The 21,506-nt window shown below is 36.3% G+C and overlaps 1 protein-coding gene across 2 annotated transcripts in view; it reads right to left on the bottom strand.

Annotated features, from left to right (window-relative positions):
• Positions 1–21,506, bottom strand: part of LOC150096375 (uncharacterized) — a 180,355-nt gene that overhangs the window by 95,989 nt on the left and 62,860 nt on the right. The window lies entirely within an intron of this gene.

Below are 21,506 nucleotides of genomic sequence, written 5' to 3'. Positions count from 1 at the left end.
GTCGAACGAATTACTGCTAGCAATCTGCGAGCCATTTGGAAGCACATTCTTCCACATTGTGCAAATGATTTTAGAGGCTTTCAAATGAATCTAAGTTAATTAAATCTCATTCTGAGAAGTTGAGTGATTCCGACCTGCTAAATTTAGATGCACAGTGGGAAGATCCTGAAAAATATGAAGAAAATTTAATCACTGACTAGCCCAAAGAGGTTTCACAGAAACAATTTGAAAATAGTTTTCATACAATCGAAGTTTTTAAGCAGCAATGTTTAGAGACTGATCCTGGTGAAGAGAGAACCAGTAAAATTTGCAAGAGGCAATAGGGCCTTACCATCAGTTGTATGTCAATTCTTTTTATAAAAAAAATTAAGGGTCAAAAAAGAAATCTGAGGAACAAATTATACATTTTCCCATAGGTTATTATATTCGATTAGTGCATTTTTGATTAATGCGTCTGTTTTAAAGAATGTATTAGCCGCATTAATCGAGGGATTGCTGTAGTTGTTCCACTGGTCAGATCAGACTTAGATTACTATACTCAAATATAGCCAACTAGCTTTCAGTGTGATGTGGAATCACTGGAGAAGACCCAGAGACAAGTGACTAAAGCACTGTCAGAAGTCTAAAATGTTGGCTATGGTTACAGAGGTTAAAGGAACGTAAATTACAGAGTTTACTGAATAGCAGGAAATGAAGTGATATTATTATTATTAGACACCTCTAGAGAGTCCTAAGACTCATCAAGCGAGGGCACCAACTCTCTGTCTCCACCACTCAACCTCATCCACAAACTGTCTCATCTACACCAATGCCATCTACTGTCCACCATCACCACTATTATTTTCACAGACAATCACAAACATCCATGCCCACGGCAGGATTCGAATCTGCAGCCTTTTGGCTGGAGAGCAGATACGCTACCCACTCGGCCAACATGGATGTTTGAGTTAGTCAGGGGATTTTATCAGATCAATAGAGAGAAGATTATCAAAAGAGTGAAAGGGGAGAGGAGAAGAACCAGAGGCTATCACTAGAAGTTGTGAAAGAGTGTGGTGAAGAAGGATGTAAAGAGTATTTTTTTTTACATGGACAACTGTAGGTGAATGGAGCACATCACCCACATTACTACAGTCTGTTGTTAATGTTAAAGGAGATGTTAAATGTTAAAGGTGTGTTAAGGATTTTAAGATTCAATATAATGAATACATTGTTAGTTGAGTGTCAGCACATGGAAAGTCCCATCTTCTCCATGTGCTGACTTATTCATGGAAAACTCCCATGATCTCCTGACTCCATTCAGGGTATGATGATGGTGATGATATAATTTCTTTTCAAGTATAATACACATTATAAGAAGGAATATATTGGATTTATTTGGTTGTATTAATACAATTAAATTAAACCAACTAGTTTTGCTGCATATACTTGCAGCTTCTTCTGGTTTAGGATTAGGATGAAAAAAAAAATTACAATAAATGGCTAACATGAACCATAACATTATCAAAATACTGAAACGTGTAAGAACTGTTATTAACAATAAATTAAAAACAGAAAGCATGAGGAAGCTTGAATAAGTCAGCTATTATTCAGTGACATGTGCACGATAGTTGGCTGTAAAGTTAAAGTCAGAAATGATAAAAGATTTAATGAGCGATTTTCAAATATCACACAGGATTATTCCTTGGTTTCTATTCAGTGTGCTTGTAAACAAATGACCATAGTAGATTCTTTTATGTTGCAGGCAGTAAAGCTGTCCTCTAAGGCATGGGGCTCTACTGAACCAACTCGCATTCCTAAAGAGGTGCAGAAGCAATAAAATAATATTGGATATTTTATATTTCAAAGAACATGTCCATTCCAGAAAAGCTAAACTGATTGATCAAAAAGCACTGTTCACCCTGCTACAAAGCATAATACAATACAAAAGGTATGCTCTTAATGAAGTTGATTACTCACACCTTCAACTGCATAGATCCGACCTATGGTCTCTCTCAGATAACATGATCAGCTCTTCTTAAAATAGCACTTTTTTTATCCTCAAAAAGTTCAATCCAAAAATTACTCTAGTCAATGAAAAAGTTTTAGCAAACATCTCAAATTATAACTTGACAACAGCAGAAGCTAGCATTTTAAAGAAAGGTTTCAACCTGCAGTCATGCGAGAACATATTCCTAAAATAGATTTTATTTGCAATGTAGAAAAAGTCCCTTTACTTTTTGCCACAGTTGGTCATTTGCAACACTTGTTGCAAATGCAAATGACTGACTAAAGATTGCAATCCTTCTCTGTTCTCCTTGCCTCAAAAAAAAAAAAAAAAAAAAAAAAAAAAAAAAAAAAAAAAAAAAAAATCAATTCCTAAGAAAAAAGAGCTCTTTCTAATTTAAAAAAGAACAAGGATATTTTAATAGTTAAAGCTGACAAAGGTAATTTAACTGTCATCATTAATACAACTGATATGTTTAAGATTTCTCTCTCTTACCCTAAGATTCATCCATTTATACTCCATTAGATTATGACCCTACTTGGACAAATCATGAAGAGACTAACGATCTGTTATTTAACATGCTCATGTGGCCTATAGATCTAAGGAAAAAGTTGAAATCTATGCATCCCTTAACTTTATGACTATATGGAGCACCCAAGATACATAACACTGGCTTCCCACTTCAGCTGATCAAAATGGCATTAGCTCATTTGCTTATCAGTTATCAAAACTTCTTGCTGATCTAAAAAAAATCACATCATGCATATAAACTCTTTCATCAAAAACTCACAACACTTTGTGCAAAAGCTATTTGAAATTTCAATCATACCATCACAAAATAATAGTGAGTCCAGATATTGCATCTTTGTTCATCAATGTTCCAGTGGATGAAGTTATGGAACTTACAAACAATCTGTTCCCTCCTGACCCCACTCAACTTTTTTGGCATCATCTCCACTCCAATTATTTCAGATGGAATGGGAAAATTTACAAGCAGCTATCTGGCAATGCAATGGAACGTCCCATCTTCTCCATGTGCTGACTTATTCATGGAAAACTTGGAAAAACATTTCTTCACATCTTCAAACAAAAGCCTCTGATATAGTGGAGATATATGGCTAACATCTTTATCGTCTGGAAACACAGTATTACTGAGCTGCAAGATTTTTTCATCTATCAACTCCTTCCACCATAAAATAAAATTCACTTTGGAACTTGAAAAGGAAGGAAAACTACTTGCAACATATATTATCTTTGGCCTGCACTGCTAATTTCTTATTATACTCTGCTTCTGCCTTTCTTACCATACTGGTCACCCATCTGACCTGTGATTTGTACTGCTCATGTGCCTACTGATCACCTTTCTCCTTAAATCAATCCAATTTTTTTTTTTTTTTTTTTTTTTTTTTTTCCAGCTTAATGATGATATTCATCCAATTAACTCCCACTTGATGTATGCAAGTCTTCCATTACTTCCCTCAAACACTATATGGCAGAGAACACAGAAATTGGTGATGGACAAATGTATAAACAACTTTGGTTAGTAAACAAGGAAAGGGTGTTTATTATGGATGATTTTAATTATGGTGGATAGATTGGAATGAAGGGATAGCATTTGGGAATAAGGAAAATTATCTCAAGCTCTTGAGAAACGACTATCTCAGGCAGTATATAAAGGAGGACACATGAGGGGTCGTGAGTTTTGGATCCGATCATTTCATCAGAGGATGTAACTGTGAGTGGAGCTTTGCAATTCCCTCCAGTTGGTGAGAGTGATCATGAAGTGATCACATAGGTTGTAGCTAGCCATATGAAGACTTCTGTCAGGAAAGGCTACATGTGGAAGTACAGGAGTAGTGATTATGACAAGCTTAGGAGATAGCTTAGAGCTATAGCATGGAATGAGGAGTTGAGTAGTAAGGAAATAAATATTGCTTGGGACTGACATAAAAAGAAATACATAACAGAATCAATGTATGAATGTATTGTGAAAATCAAAAGGCAAAACGTGTAAAATGGATGAACGAGGGATTAAATATGAAATATGGAAGAGGGGATGTTGGAGGCAACACAAGATAAATAATGGTAATAATCAGTTGCATGGAGAGTATAAATAGCAGCCAGGAAAGTGACTTGGTAAGAACAACAAAAATGCTGAAAGTTTATTTTGCACTTGGTTAGACTATAATAAATTTAGTTTAATCTTTTATCCAAGCTATGTGAGCAAACAAAGTTTGCGCCTGAAAATATCTTCAGGACTGAGGTAAGGTAGTGCAACACTAGGCAACTCGTAGCAAAGGTGGACCAAGCTAACATCACTCCTATCTCAGTATCTCCCATAATGCAAAACACATCTCCTTACAGATATGTATGATGTTATGCATTAAGGGAAAGGTCACTACCCAGACCGGTTTCAACCTTTATTGAGATCTCATCAGTGGGAGCCAGGCCCTGAAGTGGAGATACCAAGGCAGAAGCAATGGAGAGGTCATCTTTACCTATAGGAGTTGCCAAAAGGTGTGCCACCTTATTATTAAATTACTCTGGATTTAGAGAAAGATGTTGAATGTTTATTTTGCACTTGGTTAGACTATAATAAATTTAGTTTAATCCTTTATCCAAGTGTGAGCAAACAAAGTTTGCGCCTGAAAATATCTTCAGGACTAAGGTAAGGTAGTGCAACACCAGGCAATTCATAGCAAAGGTGGATCAAGCTATCATCACTCCTATCTCAGTATCTCCAATAATGCAAAACACGTCTCTTTGCAATATGTATAATGTTATGCATTAAGGGAAGGGCCACTACCCAGACTGGTTTCAACCTTTATTGAGGTCTCATCAGTGAAAGCCAGGCCCTGAAGTGGAGATACCAAGGCAGAAGCAATGTAGTGGTCATCTTTACCTATAGAAGTTGCCAAAAGGTGTGCCACCTTATTACTAAATTACTCTGGATTTAGAGAAAGATGTTGAAAGTTTGACAAGACCTCAATAAGGGTTGAAACCAGTCTGGGTAGTGGCCCTTCCCATAATGCATAACATTATACATATCTGCAAGGAGATGTGTTTTGCATTATAGGAGATACTGAGATAGGAGTGATATTAGCTTGGTCCACCTTTGCTACGAATTGCCTGGTGTTGCACTACCTTACCTCAGTCCTGAAGATATTTTCAGATGCAAACTTTGTTTGCTCACACTTGGATAAAGGATTAAACTAAATTTATTATAGTCTAACTAAGTGCAAAATAAACTTTCAACATCTTTCTCTAAATCCAGAGTAATTTAACAATAAAGTGGCACACCTTTTGGCAACTCCTATAGGTAAAGATGACCTCTCCATTGCTTCTGCCTTGGTATCTCCACTTCAGGGCCTGGCTCCCACTGACGAGACCTCACATTTGGGTCTGCCTCCCATGCTGGATATGAGAGGCTCTGCTTGGGGTAGGTTTTTGCCTGTCTCTGAGTAGAGCCACTGCTGAGATTATAGCTCTGTCTGGTGGTGGGGTGAGCCTGCCACTGGGTAGAGCCAAAGCTGAGAAGTTCTTCTTGGTGACAGGGTGGGCCTGTCAGTGAGTGGAACAAAGCTGAGTTGGGCAATCTTTCGGATCATCTAATTTTTAGAGAGGTCTTTACTTAAATACACCTCGATAAAGGTTGAAATCAGTTTGGGTAATGGCCCTTCCCTTAATGCATAACATTATACATATCTGCAAAGAGATGTGTTTTGCATTATGGGAGATACTGAGATAGGAGTGATGTTAGCTTGCTCCACCTTTGCTATGAGTTGCCTGGTGTTGCACTACCTTACCTCAGTTCTGAAGATATTTTCAGGCACAAACTTTGTTTGCTCACACTTGGATAAAGGATTAAACTAAATTTATTACAACAAAAATGCAGTACAAGGGCTAACAAAAGCCCTCGTGAGTTTTTTTTTTTCAATTTTCAATATGTCGCAAGTAGAAGGAAGAATGATTATGGTAAGATGCTGTTAATGGAGGAAAATGAGAGATTAGTGATGCCTGCAGAAGACCCAAGGTGCTCAGTGAGCAGTTCATCAGGATGTGTTATCCTCAATGTGAAATCAGAAGCTCAGGTGTAAAAAAAAAAAAAAAAAAAAAATGAGAGATGACTTACTGGTGAGCAAGAAAGAGGTAGTATATGAGGAGTTAAGTAAGCTAGATGTCAATAAGACAACAGAACTTGACAACATATCACCACATGTCTTTAGGGAATATTCCAGGGAGTTAGCTTTGGCCATGGCCTGCCTGTTTAACAAGGGTCTTGCAACAGCACAAGTCTCAAAGGGGTGAAAGAAATGAAGGCAAAATTGTCCAACTTCAAAAGGTGGTGATAAGGTTAAGACAAAAAATTATAGGCTGATCTGTATATCTGGAGTTAAGCTATTGGAGAGGTTAGTGAGATATAGGATACAAAAGTTTGTTAATAACAGTGGTATATTCTTTGTGATTGTCAGCATGGTTTGTTAAAGAGAGGTCATGTTTTACCAGCTTGCTTATGTACTATAACAAGGTGACAAATGTATTGGACAAGGGAAATGCATATATAGTGGCATACTTGGATTTTGAAAAAGCATTTGATAGATTGCCACACAACAAGTTGGTCACTAAACTGAAGTAGATGGGACTGGATTATAGACAAGTGAGTTGGATAGGTAAATGGCTATCAAATAGTATAAGTAAGTTGTGTATGCAGGGACACTATCTCAAAAAAAGAAAGTCACTAACGGTGTACTGCAAGGGTCAGTTTTGGGACCATTGTTATTTAATCTGTACATCAATGATTTGGGGATAAGTTTAATTGGTGATATGCAACTATTTGTAGATGATGCAAAACTGGAGAGAGTGGTGAGAAATGAAGCAGATATTGTGGCCTTACATGAGAACGAGTGGGCAACATTATGGAACTGTCATTCAATGTTGCTAAGTGTAAGGTTCGGAAATTTCGTAGGCAACAACAGGATGCAAAGTATACACTTGGAGAGAAATTTTGGAGGAAGTTAAGGAGATAAGAGACCTAGGAGTGGTGGACAAGGATCTGAAATTCAGAGGTCACATTGCACAAGTTGTGAGGACAACACATCAAATTATGGTAATGATGTAGAAGACTTTAACTTGAAGAAATAAAGAGATTCTGGTTCCATTGTATGGAACCAGAATCTCTTTATTTGCCTTGATCAGGCCTCACATGGGTCAGTGTGCACAGATTTGGTCCTTTCCAACATATCCTCATTGTGATGACGACAGGTTGGAAAGGATCCAGAGAAGACTGACTAAGGTCATAACTAGGATGTGGGATACGAGAACAGATTGAGGGAATGCGATTTGCAAATCCTTGTGAATAAGAGGAAGAGAGGGAGATATGATCATGACATTTAAGTTGATAAAGGATTGCTACCAGGTTAATGTGGAAGAAACTTTCTGTAGAATGGGGAGGGGTGGAGGATTAGAATGAGATGACATACCTGGAAATTGCATAAGGAGGGTGTGAGCAGGGGCACAAGGAGTTGGTTCTTTGCATGATTGGTGAGTGTTCAGTGGAATGCTTTGCCTGACATTGTGGTGAATGTAGATATATTGAATCAGTTTAAAGGCACAGTTTGATAGGCTTTGTGTGTGACAGTGCTTGCCTCTCGCAATGAGTCTTTAGACTCCATGGAGGTCTGGTGTTAATAATAATAATATGAACTTCTTGGATCTCGTCATCAGCATTGTAACCCCAGAGATGAAATGTTTCCATTTCTAGAAACCAAAACAAAATCTTAGTTTTTTCATATTTTGAGATAAAGAATGGAATTTATTACTACTGTGATATAGATTCTCGTAGACAGGCTTATACGTTGGTTATGCATTATTAAATTACTTAAGGAATTCAACAATGTAGATACGAATATAAATTAAATTACACTTTAATAAATACTTCCGATATTTTGGCAACGTCACGTTGCCATTTTCAGTGGAATGTTCAGTGGAATGCTTTGGGTTCACCACTCTCCCCACCCTTGGCCAATTTCTTTATGGAGACTTTTGAAGAAAAAGCCTTAGCCTCTGCCCCACAAAAACCAACCGTATGGCTTCGCTACGTTGATGATGTGTTCGCTATTTGGCCACATGGCTCTGATACACTCCTCTCCTTCTTAACACACTTAAACAACCAACACCCCAGAATCAAGTTCACCGTGGAAAAAGAGGAAAACAACAGCCTCCCTTTCCTAGACACGCTAGTCAACCGCCAGCCTGATGGAACCTTGGTTTTCTCAGTTTATAGAAAACCCACTCATACAGGCAGATACATTCACCAACAATCCCAACACTCCCCTCACCTCATAACAATATGGAGCAGTGAAAACACTATACAACAGGGTTAAACTAATCTGTTCTAACGACATGGCCCTAAACACTGAACTAAATCACATCCTCAACATTTTCTCAGCCAATGGCTACCCCCCCCCCAAAAAAAATCCAAAAAATATTAAAACCTACAAACCACAGCCCCCCCCTCCACAACAAGGATTACTCTAAATCCATCACCATTCCCTACATCCGAGGCACCTCGGAAAAAAATCACCAAAATTTAAAAAAAAACATGACCTGACCTCCTGTTACAGGCCTTACAGAAAATTGGCATCCCTTATCCGCTCCACCAAAGCCAAACCACTTCCCCTAGATCTACCTGGTGTATACCAGGTCCCTTGCAGTTGTAAACTCTTACTTTAGTCAAACAGGCAGGACAGCGAATATCAGAATTTCTGAACACAAGGACTACATCCGTTTTCACAAGTACAGCCATTCTGGTCTTGCAGACCATGCTCTGGATACATGCCACAGAATACGGTGGAAAAAAGCTACAGAAATACACCGTAGCAAATACAAATTCGAAAGACTATTTATGGAATCAGCCTCAGCCCTAAGAAACTCTCCAAACCTCAACTAATTTGGATGCATGCGACTGCTCCAAATTTGGGAGGCTTACATCAGCAGACCTTCAGCCCAACGGCCAAGAACACATACCTAGCCCACTAGAGGGCACCATCAAGACTTTTAGGAGAATAATAGCTTCATCTCTTCATTCTCAGTTACCGTGTTGTAGTGCCTATGTGCATGTGCCTTTTTTTGTAAGTTCCTTTTGAAAATGGCAACGTGATGTTGCCAAAATATTGGAAATATTTATTAAAGTGTAATTTAATTTATATTCGTATCTATGTTGTTCAATTCCTTATAATAATCCTGTGATATAGATGACCTTTTTTTTTTTTTTTTTTTTTTTTTTTTTTTTTTTTAGAGAAATGAAATCCATGAACTGAAAAACTGGTACATCTTTGTTGCTTTTTTTCAAAATAAGCTTAAAAGAAATTTTACTGCATAATAATAATAATGTCGTTTGCACACTGTAGCTAGTTAGAGATGTGAATAGATTAGAGATTTTGTTTTTTAACTTGATATATAACCATTAACTTGGTTATAATGGAGTTGATGTATGAGAGAGAAATACAACTTTTTATTTTGCTATATCAATTTCACAGCATGTTTGTGGATGGAACAAAATTGTGGTAACTTTTTTTTTTCTACAATAGCCATTCTTCTGAAATGTGGTCAAAAGAAATTTCAGTTTGTTATTCATCACTGTTAATGAGAGTGCATGTATGAGCTCCCAATGTTGATATGAACTATAGTTTTGGGAGTAAATAAAAATAAGTCATTGTTTTGTGGATAGTGACATCTTCAGACTGGATCAGGAATCACAGTTGAGTGGTTTTAAGACATGAGCCACTGACTCAAATACACATGACTGGAGAAAAAACTGATGTAGTTTAAAAACAAAAACCTTAGACACCTAGTGACAGAATCTCAAGATTGCACTGACTGAGTCAGTTATGGAAAAATAAGAAATCACATCACAAGTTTCTAGCATACAAATCAGTGAAAAAAGTTATGAGAAGATATGGTAAGAACATAGAAATATACACATCATCCAGATGGCAAATGTTCTGGATATTGGAAAGCTTGGAAATAGAGGAAAGGGCATCACAAAAGGAATAAAAGATAATAAAAGTGGTATAAAGGCTGAAGATAAGAATATTCTGGAAACCAACAATTACATTAAAATATTATTAAGTGAGATAGGCATGTACAAAACAGTAATGGAAAATATCAAGGACATATATGATCAAACATTAAATTTCAGCATCTGAAGTTAGAAAAAGCAGCAAGAAATCTGATATGTAGAAAATTCAGGTAGGCGAAACTGAAGATATCCAACCCAAAAATGCTCAAATATGGAAGTAAAAATTTTAAAGTGGCTGCACTGAATAATTCAGAAAGTCTCTTCAGATGGTAGAATTCTAGATAATTGGAGTAGAGCTCTCATAGTAAATGTTTATATAAGAGGGAAATAAAACTGAATATGATAATTACCCATAATAATCCTTAAGGATTATCTTTACAACTCACAGATCTTCTAGTAAGTTTTGAGTTTTGATGTAGTCTCACTCTTTACAAATATCCCTCTGACAGATATGATTGAATTGTTTCATAAAGACTTTCCTCCAGATATTGTAAAATTATTTGACTTTGTCATTAAATCAGGATACTTTAAATGCAAGAATAAACTGTATAAACAGATAGAAGGAACAGCTATGGTGTCCCCACTTTCCCCATCTCCAATTACTTTATGAAACATTCTGGATGTTTTTTCACCTAAACCATCGGTTTGGTGCAGATACATTGATGATGAGTTTGCTATATGGAACTTCTCTTCCTTGTCCAATCTTCATAAATTTCTTGAAAAATTAATTCAATAAACCCAAGAATCAAATTTACAATGGAAGTAGAAGACAAGAAGTTCTCATTCTACGTCAACCAAATGGTAGTCTACAGTGCTCAGTATATAGAAAACCAACTCATACTGATAAATATGTTGATTCTCTCTCATTATCATCCTTGTTAGAAATATGGTGTAATCAAATCCTTAGTCGACAGAGCTAATAAAATTTATTCTACAGATTCTCTTCTGAACAAAAAAAAACTGTTTGTTTGTCTGTCTGTTTCATCAGCATTACTGTCTGGCTTCTTCAGAACTACCTTTATTGCTAATGATTATAATGCAACAACTACCAAAAAAAAAATCAATAATTATGGGCATCGTCCTAACCTGCCTCAAGAAGAAATTACCAAAATTTGTATTTCATATGTTAAAGGACTATCAGAAAAAATAGCAAGATTACTTCGACAGATTAACATACAAGTCACTTTCCATCCAGTTTGTAAACTTTATACATTCCTTATCTCTCCTAAAGACAAATATCCTCCTCTTTCTTATCCTGGAGTTTACAGAATCTGCTGCTCTTGTGGCTTATGTTATTATGGACAAACTGATCAATCTGCACAAATTCATCTTGAAGAACATCAGGAATACATTTCTCTTAAAGAACCCAACAAATCCAGTTTAGCAAGCCACACATTATCTACAAAACACAGGATTCAATGGAACAAAATGTTATGCAATGTTACGATTAGTCTGACCAATCCTAGATTATGCATACAATGCTGGATCTATAGAAACCCCCAATAATGGTTGCTGTTATAGACCAAGGGGGACTAGGAATGATGAAAAAGACATACATCAGCATATTAGTACAAACTGAGTAATTATAATTACTCAGTTTGTATAATAATAATATTATTATTATACATAATAATAATATGTCCCTGGTAATAATAATAATTATTATTATTATTATTATCAGGGACTTCAACTTTGGAGACCCAGACTGAAAGCAGGAAATATTACACGGTAGGAAGGAAATGGAATTTATACTCCTACTATGAGATAACTACTTGAAACAGCATGTAATGAAGAGGACTTGGGGTTTGAAAGTTGGATCTGGTCACAGGAAAAGAACATCTGTCCATAGTCATGCTTGCCACATTGTCCGTAAATTGTCACAAAATCAGATTAGGAAAAGAAACTAATTAAGTAGGATAAAGAGTTCTTTTACTGTGTGGCAAATAAAAGAAAGACTGGCTTTGGAAGGATAACTTAAGGATACTGTCCAACCTCCCTTTACCATACAACTGCAAACTCAAACCTGCTTCCCTTCATTTATTCCACTTAACTCTGTCCTCTGGAAAAGTGCTAATGGTAGCATGACAGAAGCAGATGAAATAGTCGATAGATAGATAGATAGATTCTTGCAAAGTCAAGAATCTATCTATCTTGTCAAGTGAGGATACTACTGTGACAAATGTGAGAATAGAAGTTGATGAATTGAAAATACTTAGGATACTGCAGAACCTCAACATAATATTGCCATGCGATTAGATGGGATATCAGCTCTCGTATTATGCAAATATGCAAAGAAATAGGCATTGCCATTGGCTGTTTAAGTCAGCTCTGGTAAAATCCTAAGGAAATGAAAGAGGGCAAAATAGTTACCTTGCAAAAGGAGGCTCCAAGACTGTGACAGTAATTATAGACCAATCAGTATCTCAGAAATGGTGGTAAAAGTACTGGAAATGTTGGATATTGAATTTACTGAATTCTAGACAGAATATCCTATTCTAGACTGAATTTACTGAATATCCTAGACAGAATTCAGGCAATGTAGAGAGCTTATAAAGATTACAAGCTGTGTACCATATTGATGGAACTGCACTCCAGGAAAATTATGAATATTAATGACTTCATATTAATAAAGTGGACAAACAAGATCATAGGATTTCTTGGTTGTTCAAGAATGCATTAACAAGCATAGATAAACAAGTTATCATTTCTCTTCATAAGGCCTTGATACATCCACATTGATTACTGTGCTCAGGTCTGTTCACCTAAGTTTCTTGGGGATGAGGCAGTGTTGAGAATCCAGTGGCAAATAATACAGTGAGAGAGAGTGTGGAATGCTCTCTATGATGATTGATTGCAAGTTTGTGGATTGCAAGAGTCGGCTGACAGGCAGAAAACAGAGGATGTAATAGAAACTCTTATGTTACTAAAAGGGTTTTATAGGATTGATGTACAGGAAATATTTCAGCACTTGTCTAGAGGGGACAGAACAAAAAGTCATCCCTGGAAATTGAATAAGAGTGTTCATCTTTGTATTGTATTGTATTTGGTTACTTCTTCAAAACTGAACTGAAATTTTATATTGGCTTTATTAATTGACCAGATATTTGTAAAATATATAAGAATTGTCTACAAGTTTCATCAGCATTACTGTCTGGCTTCTTCAGGACATGTGAACAGAAATCAAGGAATGATTCTGAAAGACATCTAGAAAAGCCTAATAATAAGTTCGCTCAGCTTATTAGAATTTCATTTCACCAAAAACTATATAACACGCTCAATAAACAATGACTGATAAACCACGTCCCATGCTTATGATGGTACGTGCCATTTTAATTTATTAGTCATTGAGCGTGTTATATAGTTTTTTTTGTGAAATGAAATTCTGGTAAGCTGAGCGAATTTATTAGGCTTTTCCAGATGTCTTTCAGAATCATTCCTTGATTTCTGTTTAGATTTTCTCCAGAGCTTCTTTGAAGTTTCTACATCGAAAATCTTCGTCTATATAGGACATGGAGCTTTTATCCCAATCGATGGTGTGGTTAGAGATTGAGAAGTGATGGGCTAATCCTGAAGTATCTCTTCTGTTGTTGTTCACATCTCCTACATGTTCTTTTATTTGAATTTCCAGGCTTCTCGATGTTTGCCCTATGTAATTTAATCCACAGGAACATGAAATGTTGTATACACCTGCATATTTGAAGAAGGCATTAATGTCCTTTGGTGATCTTAAAATATGGCGTATTGTCTTGACAGGTTTGAGAGCAACTCTGACACTGAAAGACTTAAGGAGTTTGGCAATTTTTGTTGACATTGAGCCTGCATAAGGGATGATGATGGACGATATATATTACGTGACAGAAGTGACGGAGTACGTTGTACTCCGCTCTGGAGAAAATCTAAACAGAAATCAAGGAATGATTCTGAAAGACATCTGGAAAAGCCTAATAAGTTCACTCAGCTTACCAGACATTTCGCCAAAAACTATTTAATGCGCTCAATAAACAATGACTGATAAACCACGTCCCATGCTTATGATGTTACGTGCCATTTGAATTTATTTGATTGTGTTACTCCATTATTCTTTTTTACTAGTAAACGTTAGTTCCATGTACCATTACACATGTCCTGAAGAAGCCAGACAGTAATGCTGGTGAAACTTGTACACAATTCTTATTATATTTTACAAATATCTGGTCAACTAATAAAGCCAATATAAAATTTCAGTTCAATTTTGAATAAGAGTGTATTTATGAAGAGTGTGAGAACTATATTTTTCACATGAAGAGCAGTGAATGAACAGAATGGATTGCCATAGTCTGGGTCTCCAGTGAGTCTTCAAACTCCATGGAGGTGCCTGTGAAATAATTATAATAATAATTTAACAGCCTTTCAAAGTAATTTTCTCTGAGTTATTCAGAATATCTTTAGCTTCAAATTACCTTCGTTATCAATGATTTGTTACTGTACTTCCTTCTCCTTTTTTTTTATACTTCTTTTAAAACATTTTGCCACTCCATTGATATTTATATTCTATATTCATACCAAAGTCTTCCCAGTTTTATACATAGCTTTGCTCTTCGATTTTTTGTGTATACTCTTAGAGGCTCTGTCAACTTACTTGTTAAGAACTTTGATATGCTTTCTTCTTTTCTAGGGCTGCCTCTAACTTTTTGCATCTATAAGGGAGTTCTGGTTTTCCCATTCTTGTAGCCAACTTTACCACATGCCTCTCAGCTGAATCAATGTTTTGTTCAGAGTTTGCTAATGTGACACCAAGTTTGGTTCTCGTTTTTACTCTCTTTCACTTTTTTCTTGAATAATAATTTTATTGTAGACCATCAGTATATCTATACAGATGTTCTGCAAAATTTTGTTTATGTAAGATAGTGTAAACTTAAATATTCTGTTTCAAATGATCAGTTTTGGTTGTTAATGCATTTATATTGTGAGAAATGCATGATTAATTGTATTTACAGTATGTCCATTAAGTAAGAGATTGATTTTTTACTGGACAGCCCTTTGAATAAAAGTAACAAACGTGTTTATAGTTTTGACTGCCAAAGTGTGTTGTAATCACAGGTAATCACTTTTAAGTTAGGTGATGCAGCAGTTTTCGCATGGCAACTGTTGAAGTAAGGGTGTGTGAGTAGATCGTGTCAGATGTTAGGTCATGGAGAAAAGAGCTGTGATAAAATTTTAATGTAAATTAGGAAAACCTGCTACAGAAGTGTACCAAGACCTAAAAAAATAAAGTTTACAGTGATGATTGTCTGAGCTGTGCACAGGTATTTGCTGGTTTTCAACATTTAAAGAGGAGAGGAAGTCCCTGGAGGATGAACCACTCTGTGGACAGCAAGTTTCTTTCAAATGAAAATGTGGTGAAAGCTAGGGAAATTGTTGCCCATGAAAGGTGAATAACCACTATGCTACTCACAGTAAAGCTTGGGATCAGTAAGGAAATGGCCAGTTAATATATATGTAGATTAATCTTAGAAAGAAATTTGCACAAGAAGATTTATTCAAGGTTTGTGCTGCACATGTTGACACTGCACTGCCTGAGAAGCAGTTCCTGGTTTCAAAATTAATCTGTGTGATTGAACATCCCCCCCCAACACCATTTGCCAGATTTGGCTCCCACAGACTTTTCCTCTTCCCAAAGATGAAGTGTGCATTGAAAGGGAAGCACTTCAGTGACTAAAGTTCCATGAAGATAACATATAATGGAGGAGTCTTGTCTCACTTTATGAATGAAGCAGAACCAGAAGTATAATGCCCAAGTTAAAAGAACGTGGCACTAGTAAACAGCTGGATAGAGCTGTGTGAGAAAGAAAGATACAGATATGCTGAGATAGGAAAGATACAGATATGCTGAGATAGGAAAGAATTTTTGGAACCAATCAGAAAAATTTCTATTAGTAGCAGTCTTTCAGAAAGAAAGATGTTTTGGAAGTTATTTAGTGTTTTGTTACAAAGGTAACTGGAATAACATTGTGGAAGAAATTAATAGAAACTTTGAAAATTGATAAATTAAGTTTCTCACATAGAAAGAGAAATGCTTATCGAAGATTCCATTAGTACAGTAATGATTTAACTGCTGTTTCAGAAGTAGTTACAGCAAGTCAATTTTTAAGTGTTTGATAATTTTTCCTTGTGAATCCTGCATACAGAAAGAAGAAAAAAAATTTTGAATCATGAAAGTGAAAGCAGAAAGAAAGAATGTGTTATAATCTTTCTTAGCTGGCATTTAAAGTTGGAATGCTAGACAGTGTTCAAATTTGTGGATTTTAATATTAAATCTGAACTTTCCATATCTATTACTGACAGTGAAGATATCACTATCTGTATTATTGACAGTGAAGATATCACTATCAATCATAATATAGTTGGTAAAACTTTTTCTTGTAATTTTCTATGTAAATTTGTGTACATCTTTATGTTGGAACATACATAAACATTTCCTTATCCTACACCATACTGGTTTAAAATCACTAATACTATTTCACCTGTCCTTTCTGCATCTCCATCCTGACTGTGCACAAGTTCCTTTGCTATCATCAATACTCCCCTCTCCTCTATGCCCTTCCTGTCCTCATAGAAACAACACTGCTTCATCTTTATCCTGATCAATACATCCTCAGTAAACCATACTTTGCTTACACAAATGATTATCAAGACAAATCAACTCAATCAGTGCCACAATTGCAATAGTTGGCCAAGCAGATAGCATATCCACTCTTCAGCTAATAGGTTGTGGGCTTGAATCCTGTTGTGAGCATGGATATTTGTAAATTCCTTCTCTGGATGAGCTTCTATAGCTCTTTGAGTTTAATCAAGCTTGTCTCCCCCTCCCCCCCCCCACTCCTCTCCAATCCTTGCTACTTTATTTCTTACTCAATTATTCACAAATAAACATTAATGCTAGGAATATGAAAAAAAAAAATCTTAGGGGTAACTCAATTCTGGACCTATTACCAGACCAACCTATGTCACCTCTTAGTTCTGATTCCACAGAAGTCTTCAACACTACCCTGCTATGATAACGTATTCTGTTTTCTCTACATCTAACTGATCTCCATACCTTCAATACTGATTGCTCTCATGCATTCACTAGGGCTTTCAGTGATCACACTCCAGCTACCTCACCCCCATGTTTCTCTAGACTATTTTGTATAGCCATTCTTACATTCTCATCCCTTACTTCTCCCATTGCTCTACTCTCCTTTCGCTATCAATTCAAAACCACTACTTTAATTTCAACTTTTGTTCTCCTCCTACTTTCTCAGTTCTCTCATTCATCTCTTACTCTTTCCTTATTTTCTTTCCTAATCAACAGCCTCTTCAGAAGATGAACACAAAAGACATTCAAGCATAAACCACCACCACTTTCATATAATTCCATTCCATCAAATTCATCCAATACATTTAAAAAACATACTTCCTTTTCCTCGGAACTCACTTGGTAGTGATGACAATCTCTGGTTGGAAACACCTAAGTAAAAATCTCATCAAGAATGTGAAGAATCTTTACAACTGAAGGCATGTTAACTGGTTGTTTTGCATTACAGCCAAAGCAAATGCTAAGGCTAAAAAATAATGTGTAGATATAAGTATTGCAGGATGAAAAGCCTAAGTTTCCCAGAGAGAAAAAAGCTCTTCCACCTCAATATGAGAGCTAACTCACTTTCAGAGAACCCTTATAAAGGTTCTCTGCATCCTAGACAGATTTGAATCCAGGTTTTTCCTGAAGTTCACATAAGCAGGATTTTCCATCTAGGAAACTCAGGTTTTTCATCTCCCAAACATACAAACCAGCTAGAAGAACACATGAATATAACAAATACAATACACTGGCCTCACATCCTAAGATGCTTTTAGCTGTAACTTCAAAGAACTACAACAATCCTCCTTCAACAGATTTCCAAAAATACTATCATCTCTCATACTTGGGTAGTACAATGACCACTTTTTCTACAGCATGGATGGAGGTTATTTTCAATAACCTCCATCCATGCTTACATTCTCCTCTCCAACCAAATCATCTGTTCCTACCACACCACAAATGCACTACTCATTTACCCAAAGTCACAATTCTTGTATAGAGGCTTAAGTGCTGTGAGAACATGTTGGAAGCTTAATGGATTGTATACAGCACTCAGAAAAGATTAAAACAGAATTTAATACTTCCTATATTTTGTCTCGGTAACTGAGACATCTTCAGAGATTACAAAAAAACTAATATAACATATACACAAATAACACACAATACTAAGCCCAACCACGTAGGTGACACTAAAGTCCTGTCTAGGCGGAGCACCCTCTAAGGCAGTTGTTGGTGGCCTGGAATGTAAGGTGGGATATCTGATTATAAGTGTTTCCCAAATCTTAGGAAGCTTAATGCAACCATATTTATAAGATTTGGTTGATTTCTGAGAGCTGCTGCTGCTGATTCCAAAAATAGTCTCTCTTTTCTGAATTTGCTGTGGTGGAGCATGGTGGTTTTTTTTCATGAGATCCTGTAGGTTGTATCGTGAGGTCTGGCTACCAAGACATGGTAGCCAGACATGACTGACCATAGTCATGGTTGCAGATGTATGACTTGTCTTCCTTCAGGAGGATGGTCTGATCTGCCTGTCTGTCCAAAGTATGCCAGCTTACAGGAACAGGGTACTTTATAAACTCCAGCCACTGAGAGAGGAGGGAGCTGATCTTTTTGTAGAACGGATAAGGGTAGCAAGTTTGCAGTAGGGCTTAAATGCTGTGTGTAGGTTATACTTTTTTTAAAATCTTGGCTAATTTTTCAGATGTGCCACGGATGTAGGGTATGGTGATGGCATTTCTAAACTCTTTCTGAAAAGAAGACTGGGAAATGGGGGAGGAACTGATTATTTTTTTTAATACTGTGATCGCTGTAGCCATTGGAGAGGAAAGTGTTGTGTATGTGGTCAAGCTCAGTTGTAAGGGCAGTTCCACTAGAACAAAGATTGTGGGCTCTCTTGGTTAGAGTTTTAATAATGCCATATTGTTGAGCGGGGTGGTGATGGGAGAGTTTGTGAATGTATCTGCCAGTGTGCGTGGGTTTTCTATATACAGTGAAGGAAAGGGTACCGTTAGGAAGGCATGTAACTAAGGTATCTAGGAAGGGTAAGCAATTGTTCTTTTCCTTTTCCATCATAAACTGGATTCTTGGATGTAGGCTGTTGAGGTGGCTGAGGAAGGAGTCTAATGTGTCTGGGCCATGAGGCCAAATAGAAAACAAATTATCTACATATCTTGTAGATGATTTGTTTTCATCTACAAGATATTTGTTTTCATCTACACATCTACATATCCAGATAGAAGGTTTGAGAGGAGCTAAGTCTATGGCTCGTTTTTCAAAATCTTCCATATAAAAATTGGCAAGAGGGAGTGAGAGGGGGGGGAACCCATGGCTGTTCCCTCTAATCACAATCATCCTGCTCATCCTCTCAGATGGAGAAGAACTTTCTGCAAATATTCTGCTCATTCACCATACTTTTAAAAATGATTTCCCATACAGTGCTACTTTTAAATCAATTATTACCTCTTTTGCTGGCATCTATCTCCCATACAATCTTTTTTTTATCATTCTATTTCAATCTGCCAATCATCTAGACTCATGATACATATATGCCTTATCAGATTTATAAACTTCACCAACTCTAATTTCAACTCTTGCATCTGTTAACTGCACTCATTTACTTAACATTACTTACAATAACTTGCTCAGCAAGACCCTAAGGTGGAGAACAACTTTCTCTCCATTCTCTCTTATCTACTTGACATCATTAATCTTTCCCCCCCCCCCCTCTCTCTTCTCTTAAACCATTGACTAATAAGATATTAACTGTGATGGTGTATTCATCATATCAATATATAAATCTTCCATTCTCCAAACAAACCACATTCCTAATACTGAACCATCCTCAAAAATTCTACACCACTCATTTTTTTTTTTATCTCACACTCAAAAGATTAGCTGATCAACCACCAGTACATTATGAATGACCTATGTCTGATCTATGAGCTATCTTCTGAAGACTATGTGCATGTATGCTGACTATAATTTCTTCTAAAAATTATTTCTAGCATTCAAATATTACTTATAAAAAGCTCTCTCACTAATCACTACTACAAATAGTACTCCTTCTCTAGTAATTAATAATGAATTCCCCATTCACTTTCTTAATTTGCAGACACCAAAAAAAAGAAAAAAAAGCTCTTATCAGTATGCACTAATAGCGCCAGCCATGTAAGTATGTTAATGATGTTAAATTTCAAGAACTGTAACATGACACTTTCTTTAGCACATGCTTAATTATTAGCAGTAGTCTACTAAGTAACATTATTTAAAGTTTTTTAAATTATATTACTTTTTTTGGAGGGGTGGGGCTATGGTTCAGGAAATTGACATTTTGTGATATGGAGATATATCTAGATACAGAGACGTTATTTTATGCAATTAGTGAGGTTACAAAACAGAAATGGACTTATAAAATTTTCTACATTTTTTTTATGAAATTATAGCACATGATCATGATTTAAATTATTATAAAATATGACTGATTGAATTCACATTTTTGCAGTGGCAAATTTACTATTTTGTGGATACTCAAAAAAAACTTTGTTTGGCCCATACATGAAAGGTTGGTTGATCAACCTGAAGTATGTTAGTACCGTGTATGGGAAGAGAATTGGGAAATGAGGAACTTGTTCACATTGGATTGGAAGGCCTGTGCATAGTATTCCTTGGCAAACACATGGGAGGGAAGGATGTTCCACAATACAGCAGCAGCAGTGGGGATGAAGGAAGAGAAATTTGTTCTGTATGAGTATGGACTAAGTGAAGGAATGTTGGGTTGTAGTTACATGGTTACATGTGTTTTGAAGGATTTGGTACAGAAGGGAGAATTATTGATGACAGTTCTGATGAGCATTTACCTGTATGAGTGATTGAAATGAGTTGGTAAGTGATGAATTTAATTAGTCTGACTGCACTATTCTGTATTGCATTGAGTATTTTTAGAGAACTTTTAGGGGCACCACCCCAGAGGTGCAAGCAGTACTCAATGGATGGGCAGATTTATAATTTGTACAAGGTTAATAGTTGTTCAGGAGTAAAGTAATGTCTTGAACAAAAGAGGAATCCTAACTTTTGGAATGCTGAGGAGGAAATGGTTATAATCTGCATGGCTTGTTCTTTTGCAGCTGCTGCTACTACTTTTATATAGGTGGATTCTGGAAAGTTTTCTATGCTTTAGGTTTATTAAGGAGTGATTTACAGTAAATACTCTGTATTTTACAACAGTTGGAAAAACAACAAAACCTGGTTACTACAGACAGTTTCTTAGCAATTATACCAAAGCAGGCCATATACATTCACATGAGGAGTGCACAATAAAAAAAAAAAAACTTTCATTTTAATAG

This window comes from Typopeltis vanoorti, chromosome 19 (genome assembly GCF_054136105.1).
Source record: "Typopeltis vanoorti isolate ZY-2024b chromosome 19, IOZ_Tvanoo_1.0, whole genome shotgun sequence".
In the NCBI taxonomy this organism is placed as follows: domain Eukaryota; kingdom Metazoa; phylum Arthropoda; class Arachnida; order Uropygi; family Thelyphonidae; genus Typopeltis; species Typopeltis vanoorti.
The sequence above is the reverse complement of the archived record's forward strand: the minus strand, read 5'-3'. Positions and strand labels throughout refer to the sequence as shown.